Source organism: Myxine glutinosa, chromosome 12 (assembly GCF_964187855.1).
Source record: "Myxine glutinosa chromosome 12, kmMyxGlut1.1, whole genome shotgun sequence".
In the NCBI taxonomy this organism is placed as follows: domain Eukaryota; kingdom Metazoa; phylum Chordata; class Myxini; order Myxiniformes; family Myxinidae; genus Myxine; species Myxine glutinosa.
The window spans coordinates 100,142,703-100,155,593 of NC_136272.1; positions in this window are offsets into that span (position 1 = coordinate 100,142,703).

Consider the following 12,891-nt stretch of genomic DNA (forward strand, 5'->3'; position numbering starts at 1 on the left):
GAAATGAAGATCAAATAGCTGTATGTTGAAATAGTTAAAACTTTACATGGGGTGTACTTACTTTTTCACGTGACTGTATATATATATATATATATATATATATATATATATATATATATATATATATATATATATATATATATATATATACAGACTTGGCATTTAATATGGAATATTTTTTTTGTGGGGGTGAACTTACTTTTCAAGATGTCTTAGAACCAAAAGTTCATTGGAATTATGTTGAAAGTATTCTAGATTCTGTTAATGTGACCTTTAAAAGAAACAAAAACCACATTTGACATTTCGAAACAAATAAATTGATCCTTGAAAGTGATGTAAACTGATATCGAACTCAATTCATGGACAGTACTGTGTTAAACTTCTGTACGTTTTCCAGAATTATCTCTATTTTGCACATTAGCCAAAAAATTTTTAAACAAAAGTTAAATTACGACTGGGATTACGGACAGTAAAATTACAGTTCAGTACTTCGTGTAACCCCCACGAGCATTCAGGAGAGCACGTACACGTTGAGGCATGCAGTTCACGAGATTTGCCAAGGTTTGGACAGGAATCGCTTGCCATGCAGTGACAATAGCCTGCTGCAATTCACGCACAGAGGTCGGCTGCTGGTCCAAGTGGTCGATTTGACGCGTTAATTCTGCCCACAAGTTCTCCATCGGATTCATATCCGGGGACATGGCAGGCCACTCCATAGGCTCTACACCAGTCAGCAAGAAAGTGTTGGATCATGCGAGCACGATGAGGCCGTGCATTGTCATCTTGGAAGACAAAGTTTCCTCAAAAGGCTGCACGAGCAAATGGAAGCAATGTTTCTTCCAGAATGGCCCTATACTTGAACTGGTTCAGGTTTCCATTCAGAACAACCAGGTCAGTTTTGCCCCCTGCATGAAAAGCAGCCCAAACGGTCACCCCACCACCTCCAGCTTGGACTCTTGGCACTATACAATCTTTGTTGTAGGCTTCTTGCACTTGTCTGCGCACTCGGACGCGGCCATCTTGACGATAGACCAGAAATCTAGACTCGTCACTGAAGATCACGTAATTCCAGTGTCCTGGCTGCCATTGACGGTGCTCTCTGGCCCACTGCAATCGGCGCTGGCGGTGTTGTGTGGTCAGGCGTGGCTTTCTCAGGGGACGCCTGGCACGATAGTCTGCTTGAACCAGTCATTGGTTGACTAGCCTTCTGGATACAGGCACATTTGTCAGTTGCTGCCACTCAGTCCTAAGCCGATTAGCTGACTTGGTACGGCCATTGCAGACTAACCGGTGCAGCTGGCGATCATCCCTCCTTGTGGTTCTGCGGGGACGTCCTGGCCTCGGTATTGGAGTAGGGACACCCCTCTGAGCATTTCGTTTCAGGATCTTTGACACCTGACCTTGAGTGATGCCATACTGCCGAGCAATAGCACGCTGTTTCAGGCCATAATTTCGTAAAGCCACCACTCCATGACAAACAGCATTGTCGAGTTGACGGACCATCTCCAGAGGAAGCGGCAATAACTTTTGGAGACGTGCAGCAGTTGTTTTCCATTAATACAAAACGCAACAACCCTTGTATACCCGACTGTGAAGCCAATCATCAAATGCACCTGTCTGTACATTTTGCCACACCACCTGTGATATAATCCTGTTGTTGACTTCTTGCTGCGACAGACAATCAGTGACATGATTCTTTTAACAAATAAATCACCAAAGTGTAAAAGAAACTCACCAGATTGATATACTGAGTTAAGAAAGTAAACCCAAGTCAAGAAAAAATATATATTCCATATTAAATGCCAAGTCTGTGTATATATATATATATATTATATACATCATATTTCAAACAGTTGTGGCCGGATTATGACTAAACTTGGTGGATGAGTTGGTTCGGCGACAAGAACAAGCCAGTTAGATTTTGGTTCAGGTCCGAATCCAAATCTGACCTATCATTGGGATATAAAAGGTAAACTTGTCAGGAGGTGTACTCTCTATCGATTGCTGTTCTACTTTCTTATGCATTCTATTGTTCTATAATTATTCAGTGTCTTAGACAACATGCTAAAATACTCATAAGAAATTACTGGCCAATTAATTTACACCATTAGTGTCCTAATACATGTACCCCTTATCCACATATGTTTGTTGGGCATAAACATATGCAAACATTCCCGAACCCAGTTTTTTTAATGACGTGACTACTAATTGCCATGTGACACCTGAACGGAAAGTCCGATATATAAGGATCTGGTATCAAAATGTGCGCAATACCCCAGAGAAAAAGTCCTGAGAGGAGAATTCGAAATTCCCAGCGGTTGAGAAAAAAATTGCGAAAAATGTCGAAGGGGGTGGGGGGAGGGGGGGAGGTGTTGGGGGAGGGCTCCCAGCCTCCCCCTCCCCTCGTCCAGTTAGGGTTAAATGAGTCGACCAGGGACCAGAGAACTCCTCATTATAAAGGTCTTTCGTCAAGGAATTCTGGGAATCTCATGACATTGTGAAAGGAAATATCCGTCATTATTTATTTTTAACAATGTGTATAAAGCAAATTGCCAAGGCAGGTGCTACGGTACTTGTCAGTTCAGTGTAATGTTTGAACTGGCTACGTCCTGTTACTCCCTCACACCATCCACCCAAACAGCGGTTCGAGCCTGAGCGGTCACCGTGCGGGGTGCTTTCCCTATGGATGCTAACCCTCCCGAACCCAATCTGTCCTTTAACAGACGATTAATAACAAAAGCCGTTTGCGATCAGGGCAACTCAAATACACTCTGAGACCAATTGACTTCATGTGCTTATTTAATAAGTAAACGGGGAGGGAGAACAAAGGACGCAAAAGTATCTATTTACACAGTTTATTCACTAAGATACACACCCCGGATATCAGATGAACGGAGACAGAATCGACAATTTAGGTCGAGGACAAGAGGTTTAGGAGGGGAGGTTGATGATTTGGGGTTTGTGAGGGTTTTGGGGGAGTTGAGGACTCGGGGCTTGGGAGGGGAGGTTGATGACTTGGGGTTTTTGATGGGGGGAGTTGAAGACTTGTCGTCACTTTTTATATTGTGTGGATGCTCCGTGTGTCCCTGCTAGATATATCTGCATTAGCCTAATATATATATATATATATATATTAGGCTAATGCTGTCTGTCCGACCCCCCTCCCCGCTCACAAAACACGGAAACACTCCACAGTGAGAAAACAAATGCACCCATGTTCGAAGGAAGCGGTACAGCTTGGCATTTAAAATATGAAACAGGCAAACCCGAGAAACGATTTGAAACACTTTCAAACACTTTAGAATTAGGCCTATCCTTTGTAACCCATAATAATTCCCCTTTAGAAAAGCCTAGAAACGAATGAAACCCTTTAGAATTACCCTTCAGAACACTTTAGAATTACCCTTTGAAACGCATACTAATTACCCATTATAATTATCCTTTCGAATTACCCATTAGAACCATAATAATTACCCTTTAGAACCCATTAGAATTACCCTTGAGAATTACCCTTTGGAACCCTTTAGAATTACCCCTTTAGAATTATCCAATATAATTACCCATTAGAATTACGCTTTCAAACCCATAATAATTACCCTTTAGAATTACCCTTTGTAACCCATCATAATTACCCATTAGAATTACACTTTAGAATTACCCTTTCGAACCCATTAGAATTACCCATTAGAATTACCTTTATAATTACCATTTAGCATTGCACTTTAGAATCCTTTAGAATTAAACACTGTGAGTCAGAAAGGCTCTTCGTCATTTGTTAGAGACAGATGGAAGGAAGGACGTAGCCAAATATAGAAGCGGCTTCACCGCTTAAAAATGATTCAGTAAAAGTTGCTTTTCAAATCAATCCAAAGTTACGGGAAAATTATAATTCACAAAACAATGTTTTTCACAAGATATTGCATCTTCACGCATATGAAGTGCAGATAGTGTATCATTTGGAACCGAGAACCTCCACGATGGATGGAGTGGACATGGTGAGGCAGTCCTTGGGTCCCGATTTGATGCCCTTCGACTTCTTCTTGTGGGGTATGTCAAGGATTGTTTTCCAAACTTCTGTTGCTGGCATCGAAACACTTTGCGCAAGGAGGACCAATTGCATCAGCAGTGTGATGTGGGATGTGTTGGCGAACACGTGGATTGAACTGGATGATCACTTGGATGTGATACGTACGTGCCACTAAAGGTGCACATGTTGAGGTGTACTGAAGAACACAACAAACTTCATGAATGATGCGACAAAATGCAACAAACCGCATCATTGTATCTCTTTTGGTTCGGTTGTAATAAAATTTAAAAAAAAACCCGAACAAGACTTTGGGGACAGTCTGTACTTTGTTCCTAAACCTAAAATTATGTTCATATAAATCGATGGTAAGTTTACCCAAACGAATTTTTTGAATAAATCAATAAGTTGTTAAACTAATTTGACTCTCCTTTCCTTTAAGCATCAGGTGCATATAATTTCAACTCAGACATTCCTTATTGAACCTCCCAGTTTTTAGCTATTTCAACCAGCGCAAGAATAAATTGCTTCCTTTTTCCCAATTTTCCTATCCTGGTATTTTTACCACAAGCAATTCTGCTAGTACCATTTAATCAAGGTTTGTCAAAAAGTATAACTGCAGAATAAACAATTATTGCATTACATTACATTGCACCTATATTTAAAGGGCTGAGAGGTTAACCTGGAGGTACACACACTCCCCCTCTGAGTTGTCTAACCTGGATTTGAATCCCGACGTAGCTTTAATCTTCAAATCTGGTGTTTCGCGGTCAGAACAAGACATCAATTTATGCCGTCCCTCTGACGAACGTTAAACCAGAGGATTTTGGTCCTTGGTATTGGTCCTTGGCTGACATTAAAGATTAGTATTGGTCCTTGGTGGACGCTAAATATCCTAAAAGTCCTTGGTGGACCTAAGTTATCCTAAATGGACGTTAAAAGTCCTTGGTGGACGTTGTTGGTGAAGTTATCGCAACTCCCTGGCCAAATTAAAACATCCTGCCATTTTCTGTCGCGTATCCTGGATTCCTGACACGGAGTGGCAATCTGTCTAGGATAGGTTCTAGCCTTGCAACACCCCCAACACCCCCCAAAACCTGTTGCTTGTGGTACTTTACCTGTTGTGAACACCCCAAAACTGTTGAGAATTGCATTACTTTATTATGAAATAAATTACTCAAATCAATTTTAAGTTCAAACTAGATGGTATTCATAGAACTAGCAACGGTACCCGCCCTATGGGCGGGGCTTCAATTGGGAGGCCCAAATGTAAAGGTAAAATATCATTAAGAATAATGCGTAAGAATAAGAATATATGATATTGTAAGAATAATGTTTAACGATCATTAAATGAATGAATGAATGAATGTATGTATGAATAATGCCATGGCGTCACGTTGGCAGCAGTGACAATATAAAAATGTTTGCCAAGAACTTCAAAGAGAGAAAAGGAACTTTTATCAGCAATGTCGTCTATCCTGAAGTTCTAAGCTGAAGAAGAGGTACAAAATCATTCCATTTTTCCGAAAGAAAAGTGTACAGTTGCCACGATTTGAAACACGATGGAATAATATTTACCGATATGAACAGTGATGTGGTTTTTTAATTGAAATTCGAAAAAATACTGTTTAGATTTTGATGATTTGCATGTGATATTTAACCGCCATTTTGGTGCTCGCCGTCACTGCGATGCCAAGCGAAAGACGCCTCAGAGCTGTCACATTCACAATCGCTATGTCGTATGTACTCCCGATACATGTACCAAATTCCCGATACGTGTAACTGTACCAAATCAACAGTTAAAACTAAAAGGATTTTGAGCCGATAGGTGTTACATACGGCCTTGGAAATATCAATGGAGACAGCGATCTGTTAGCGTATTCACCGCCCAAATAGCTATGTGGAATTCTCTCATGTAGAGATTAAACGTTGTTTGAACTTTGGCCGAGGTCATTATTTACTTTTAATGATGTTTATATACGAATGATGTTTATATTGGTTTTGGGTCGTCCTTTCCGCATATCTCGTGGGATTGTGAGTTGGAGAGACGGCCGTGATTGCGGGGAGGTGGTTGGAATTCTCTCAAGCAGGGATTCAACCCGTGTCCTTATAAAAGGTCTTTGTCCGGGGTCACCGAGTCCGATCGGTGCAGCCGTGCAGCGATCGGTGCAGCAGTTTGTGCGGCACCCGGGAAAACATTGTCACAATGAAAACATCGTCACAATGAACGTTATGCGAACGCGAATGTTATGCGGGAGTCCAAACCTGAGAATGCTGGAGACTAAAGCTGAAATTGGAAAAACAATATAGCCTATTTTACTCCAGGGGATCCCAGGATTAACCACCCAAAACATCGTTGCGATCGGTTGTCATTTTTGCGGTACCTTCGAACGGACGGACAGACATTTGGTGAATTATAGTAAGATACTTACCCTGCGCAGTCAACTTTTCTGTTTTTCAACGTTATTTTTTCTTTGATCCAATATGGCTGCCAGACCACGTGAGCAATGAAATCTTAAATTTATATTCTGTAATATAATTGTTGCATAGATCACGCTCAATAAATTTCAAACTGATCAGACTAAGAGTTGTTCCTGTCGAATTATGACGTCATAATTAGGCACCAATGATGTCATCGTCAACAACACTTTTTTTTTTTAATACAACATCGAGGCTCGTGAAAGCTAACATTAATCACACAAAAAATCAAACAGACACATAAACATAAAATAAGGGGAGCGGTAGGCAATATGGGGAGAGAGGGGAAGCACACAAACACAACATTTGAGAGCAGGGACATCGGGAGATCTGTGGGAGGGAGAGGACTCAGGGGGAGGAGGCATGGGAAGGGGGGGGGGGGATGGGGAGAAGTATAAAACACAAGGACACTGCAAGGACTTCCAGGAAAGAAGTTGGTATTTCAAAAAAGTGGATCTGGGGTGAATTAGCAGGGGTAGAAAAGATCAAGATTTTGGATGGGGGAAGATAAGAGATGGTGGTGAACAGCTGTTTGAAAGACCTGCGGGAGGAGTGGGATTGAAGAGAGTGAGGGAGTTTGTTCCAGAGGTGGGAGAGTCTTTATTTTGGCAGTTTAACCATAAGAAGGTTGCTGATAGATCTTGTGTGACCTGTAGGAATATTTGGGGGACAGAGCACAGAGAGAGCTGGGGGAGAAAGGCCGGAGAGGAGTCGGTAGAAGACAGAAAGACCACCAACTTGCCTGCGGTGAGTGAGTGAAAGGCCCTCAGAGTTAGCTTCATCGCGGGAGATTCCAATGATTCTGAAAGCTTTGGTTTCAACAGCGTGAAGCCGAGCTAGGTATGAGGCAGGAGGCAGGAGCACCGACCCAGAGGGGAGAACAGTATTCCATTGAGCTGCGGATGAAAGCCTTGTATGTGGTGAAGAGCCCAGGTGTGCCAAGGAAGGACTTCGCACGACGGAGGATGCCCAGTCGGCGACTGGCTTTGGAGGCCAGATTTGAAATGTGGTTTTCCCAGGAAAGATCATGGCAGACAATGAGACCCAAAAGCTTGAGGGACAGAACTTCTTGGAGAGGATTGTTCAGAAAGTAGGTGGGAGGGTTGTCCAGTCGGTCTTTTCGGAGAGACAGAGTAAGAGTGTGAGATTTGTCAGGATTGAAAGACATGTTCCACTTGTTTGACCAGTCTGATTTTGACCAGTTGGAGTGACCAGTCTGTCTGTGACCTATTCCCCAAATGGAGTTCTTTACAATGAGCCAGGTCTCAATTTTTTCCATGGAGTGGTTTCAGAGATAGAGAGGTGCGAAGTTTTTCCAAGAAGGTGCCTGTACCACGTGACCTATGTCATAGTTATCATTAAAATATTATACAGGAGGAGGTCCTCCTATGGTGAAGACTTCGTGTCAATCGGACCATAAATTGCAGAGAAAAAAAATCATACTGATCGAATCAAGTGTTGTACTTGTCGAATTATGACGTCATAAATAAGGTACCGATGACATCATCATTAACATATCTTATTCCCCAAGGGGTGTACTTGACAATGAGCCATGTTTCAATTTTTTTCCATGGGGCGGTTTCGGAGATACAGAGGTGCAACTTTTTTCGACTTTTTCCAAGATGGCGCCTGTACCACGTGACCGATGACGTCATAATTATCATTAAAAAAAATTATACAGGAGGAGCCACTCATATTCTGAAAATGTTGTGTCCATCGGACTAACAGTTGCAGAGGAATTTTTTTTTTCATACTGATCAGATCAAGCATTGTACATGTCGAATTATGACGTCATAATGAAGGCACCGATGACATCATCATTAACATATATTATTCACCATGTGGAGTTCTTTACAATGAGCCAGGTTTCAATTTTTTTTCCATCGAGTGGTTTGGGAGATAGAGGTGTAACTTTTTTCCAAGATGGCGTCCATACCACGTGACCTATGACGTCATAATTATGAATAAAAAAATTCTACAGGTGGAGGCACTCCTATGGTAAAATTTTGTGTCAAACAGAACAACAGTTGCTGAGAAAATGAATTATAAAAATGCAGACACATACGCCACATGTACACATGCACATACGTACGCACCCGAATGCCTAAATGAATTATAAAAATGCAGACACATACGCCACATGTACACATGCACATACGTACGCACCCGCATGCCTAACCCTATTTTCGCTTCGCGAGCGCAGGGTAAAAACATACAGCCAATGCCAAATCCTTCCAACGATTTCTATTATTGACAACCTCTGCTGCTTCTTCGATCATACCACGATATTATTGTACAGTGTACACCGCACCTTTCCTTTGCCATCTCCAGGCGCTGCATACCGTCATTGCCAGGCACCGAAGGGGTCTCGGCAATGACGCACGCTGAAAGGGAGTTCTGTTTTCACTCTGGTTGTTTTCTTGTGTTCTTGTTTGTTTGTCCGGGCGATTTCTCAGCCATCCTTTGAGCTAGGAAGCTGAAATTTCGGCACAATAGTGAGCAAGTACTTTGTCAAAAACAGTATTTTTTGTTTTTTGATTAATCAATTAATTGATGAGTTATTTAATTATTAGAGTTTAATTAAGTACTTATACATTTACTTTCACTTCTGGCCATTATCTCAGGCACCTTTTGAGTTAGGAAGCTGATATTTGGACATGCCAATGACCAAGTGATTTGGCTGCAAAGGCTATTTTTTATTTATTGATTAATCAATTAATCAATTAATTGATTAAATATTTAATTATTCGATTAACGATTAATTTTTTTAATTTTTTTTCGTTACAGATTCGGATGAAATGGTAGTGGTTTATGTGTTCTCTGAGCCAATTGATTTTTTTTTTTTATGATTATTATTTATTTATTTTCATTATTAATCATTTATTTAATTATCTTTCTCATCTAGGCAATATCTTAGGCACCTTTTGAGCTAGGAAGCTGATATTTGGACACGACAGTGACCAAGTGATGTGGCTATAAAGGATATTTTTTATTTATTGATTAATCATTTAATCGATTAATTAATTTATTGATTCAGCAATTAATTAATTATTTTTTTATTAGACTTATTTAATAAAATTTCTAAAAGATACATCTTCAGATGAAGCACTAGTGGTTCAGTTATGCTATTAGCCAATTGATTAAGAAAATATTTGATGATAATCTTTTATTGATTTTAATTATGCAATTAATCAATCAATTATTGCACACCTCTCCTTCCCAATGCAGTCTCAATGAGCTGCACTGCGGTATTGCTGGGCGCCGGAGCCGCGCTGTAGGATTTTTAATTATTTGGCATGGGGGCGATGTACTTTGAATGTATCTGTACTTGTTTTAGTTCTTGTTGGACAATTATTCTCCAGGAAATCTTTGCTGTTCAAAGACGACTTCTCTTATCAAAATTTTTTCCTCTTCTTAAAACATGGCCATTTTCTTAAGACATCTCCATGGCAAACCACTCGGTACAACCCTTGCCAAGAAATTGTTCTGGCAGTAATGAGCCTGCTTCCAGGCAGAAAACCATAATATGAATAGGAATACTATCCATCTCCACTTTCTTTGTTTTTATCTCCTCTGCAATGTCCTCTTCTGCAACCAATTCCTTTTCTTAGCTTCCTCATCTGAGATTTTGTTTTTCGAAAGCACGTTCAAAATCTTCCAAAGACATTTCTTCCGAAAAAAAACTCAGTTGTTTTTCAATCTATTTGACAACTTCCAACAGCATCGTACAGAAGCATAGACTTGATGGTTGAATTGAATAATAGCTTTGATTTTGTTTCTATTTTGATTTTGGCTGATTTCCATTTTACAGGATTATAAAAGAATTGCTTAGATTTTATCACCTTGCTTTGCACGTACATCTCCATCTCTCTCCACCTCTCCATTTTAAACAAGGATACTGTCATGTCACCCGCAATTAGCACTGCACGATGACGTATAGCTGGTCGGTCCGAGGCGATCGAGCCGTAAATTGGCGGTACTTGCATGGCACACGTGGGATGGGAGGCGGCGAGGTGCTTAGCTGAACGAAGCACACACGGCTTATACCTGAAACCCACAAAATACAGAAACACTACAACAAATGAAATGCACAGCAATAAATTCAATTATTTAATGAAATAAAGCACAGCAATAAATTGAATGGTGAGGTAAACTAAAGCCTAATTTGAGACTTCTCTACTCAGACACAAATACAGACAAGGGGAAAGATTAAATAAAAATAGATTGTTTCGTTTTAAGCCAGCCGGCACTCAGCTTGCTCAACGAGGCTTTTAGGAGATTGCTGGTCGTCGAAGCTTGAAGCCTCACAGGCGGGAAGCACACAAGATGGCCGTTCCTCGAAGCCACAAACGTGAGGCCCTTTTTGAGGGCAGTCCTTCCTCGGGTCCCCCTGCTGTCCGGGGAAGCACAACGCGGACCCACAAACCACCACTAACACTTCCTCCTCACAATCGCAAAAGTCCATACGAGCTCCGTAAAGTTCTCCTCACGCTTGCACATGAGCCAGGACAAAAGCTGAGAACAAAGCTCAGCCCGAGAGAGAGATTCTTCCTCCTCCGTTCTTGAAGTCTCTCGATGACGTCACCCTGACATCGTGCACATAGGGGGCGGGGCCTCACGTCCCTCTTGACCGCCCACCGATTCGCCGCCTCTACTAGGCGGGGCATTTTCCTTAGTCGGTTGGTGGGGTGGGGTTAATTGTCTATTACGATTCCTTGGAGGCAGGGTTTACTTGTAGATCGTAATGTCCAGATACTGTCGGCGGTGGTGGATCGACCAAGAACGGGGTTTATCCCAATCGGGAATGTTTGGATTTCTGTCGGCATTTATGCCGGTAGTTGTTGGTGTTGTTGGTTAACGACGTGAGTTTTTATGACCGGCTTGTTATATTTGTAAGAACATAGGGGAAATCACATACTGGGAGATGAATCTTAACCCCTAGAGCTAATTAGCATGTCTTCACACCTCATGTGAAGAACACATTAACAAGCTCAAGCTCACAGTTTTTCTGCTGACATACATCGAGATTGGCTCCCTACTCGCACATGGTCCATGCTACCCTACACAGTCCTATATCCACTATGGTATGTCATCATCTACCTCCAAAAACGTAACAATACATAAGGAAATTAGATGCAGGAGGAGGCCATTCCAGCCCATCATGTCTGCATCACATCAACACCAGACCAGTTTTATCTATATTTAGACCACGAGACCATCAAAACGACGCAATTTATTTGGGATAATGAGGGTGGAATGTCGATGAGACAAGGTGGCACGGCCCAGGGATATCCCAAGGGTGGCTTAATAAAAAAGGAGAAATAGATTTATTTTCATTATTTAAATACAAAAGCAATCGGTTACAAGGGGATCATCATATCCCCTTGTAACCGCCTCCTTTCTAATGTATGAAGCCCTCGGTCTCGTTCAACCGCTTCTCATAACTGAGTCTAGGTTGGCCCAGAATAAATCTAGTAGCCCCACACTGTACCGATCAACAAAGCTTCCTAAATAGACAAATTTATTCACGTTTTCTATTTCCTTTCTATCAATTTTAAGTTTTTAAATCTGCTTCCTTATAAATTTTTACCCCACACACGTACGGGAAGCGAAAAGTTAGTTAAGCAATTGGTTAAGGTGCAAGGTGGGGTAAAATAGCACGTTTCATGTGCCATCAATAAATTGAAATTATCAGTCTTTCCAGTGAAGCTACCCCCCACAAACCATATACTGCGAGAAAGCTTAGAGTATGAGGAATCCATAAATACAGACACAAGTGAATTTCGGATACAAATAAACATGTGAGCTTTAATTTTCTAGACACATACAAAAATATGTTTTTTTGGTTGACATAATTGAAACTGGAACTACTGCTAACTGCCTCAGTCAATCTGTTATTTACACCTTTGGGTAGTTAGTATGGGTATATCCAAAGAGACCAGTGATGGCTTTTCAGTAAATTGTAATGATAATTACACAAAATATTTTTTCTTTGTTTTTAAAGAAAAATACAAGGATTTTTTTCATAACTCAATTTGTAGTAGGGGTATCTTAAAAAGCCATCATTAATTCATCCAACATGTTAAGATGATTATTAATGCCAAATTTCATTCAATTTGGATGATTAGTTTTCAAGTTATTTCAACTTATTTCTTTGGAAGTAAGTACCAATCAAAACAGTTTGATTCTGAAAATATATACTTCAAAAAACACTTTGACATGAAAAACAACAATGCTTTTATTTTTATTTTTTTTACCACACTGTGCACCTTTTACCACACTTAACAAAATAAGTCTGTCTGTCTCTCCCTGGTATCCCTTTATGATCGAGGAACAACTTATTTAAATTGAATGGGTTGTTATATTTTGAACATGAATTGGAACATAAA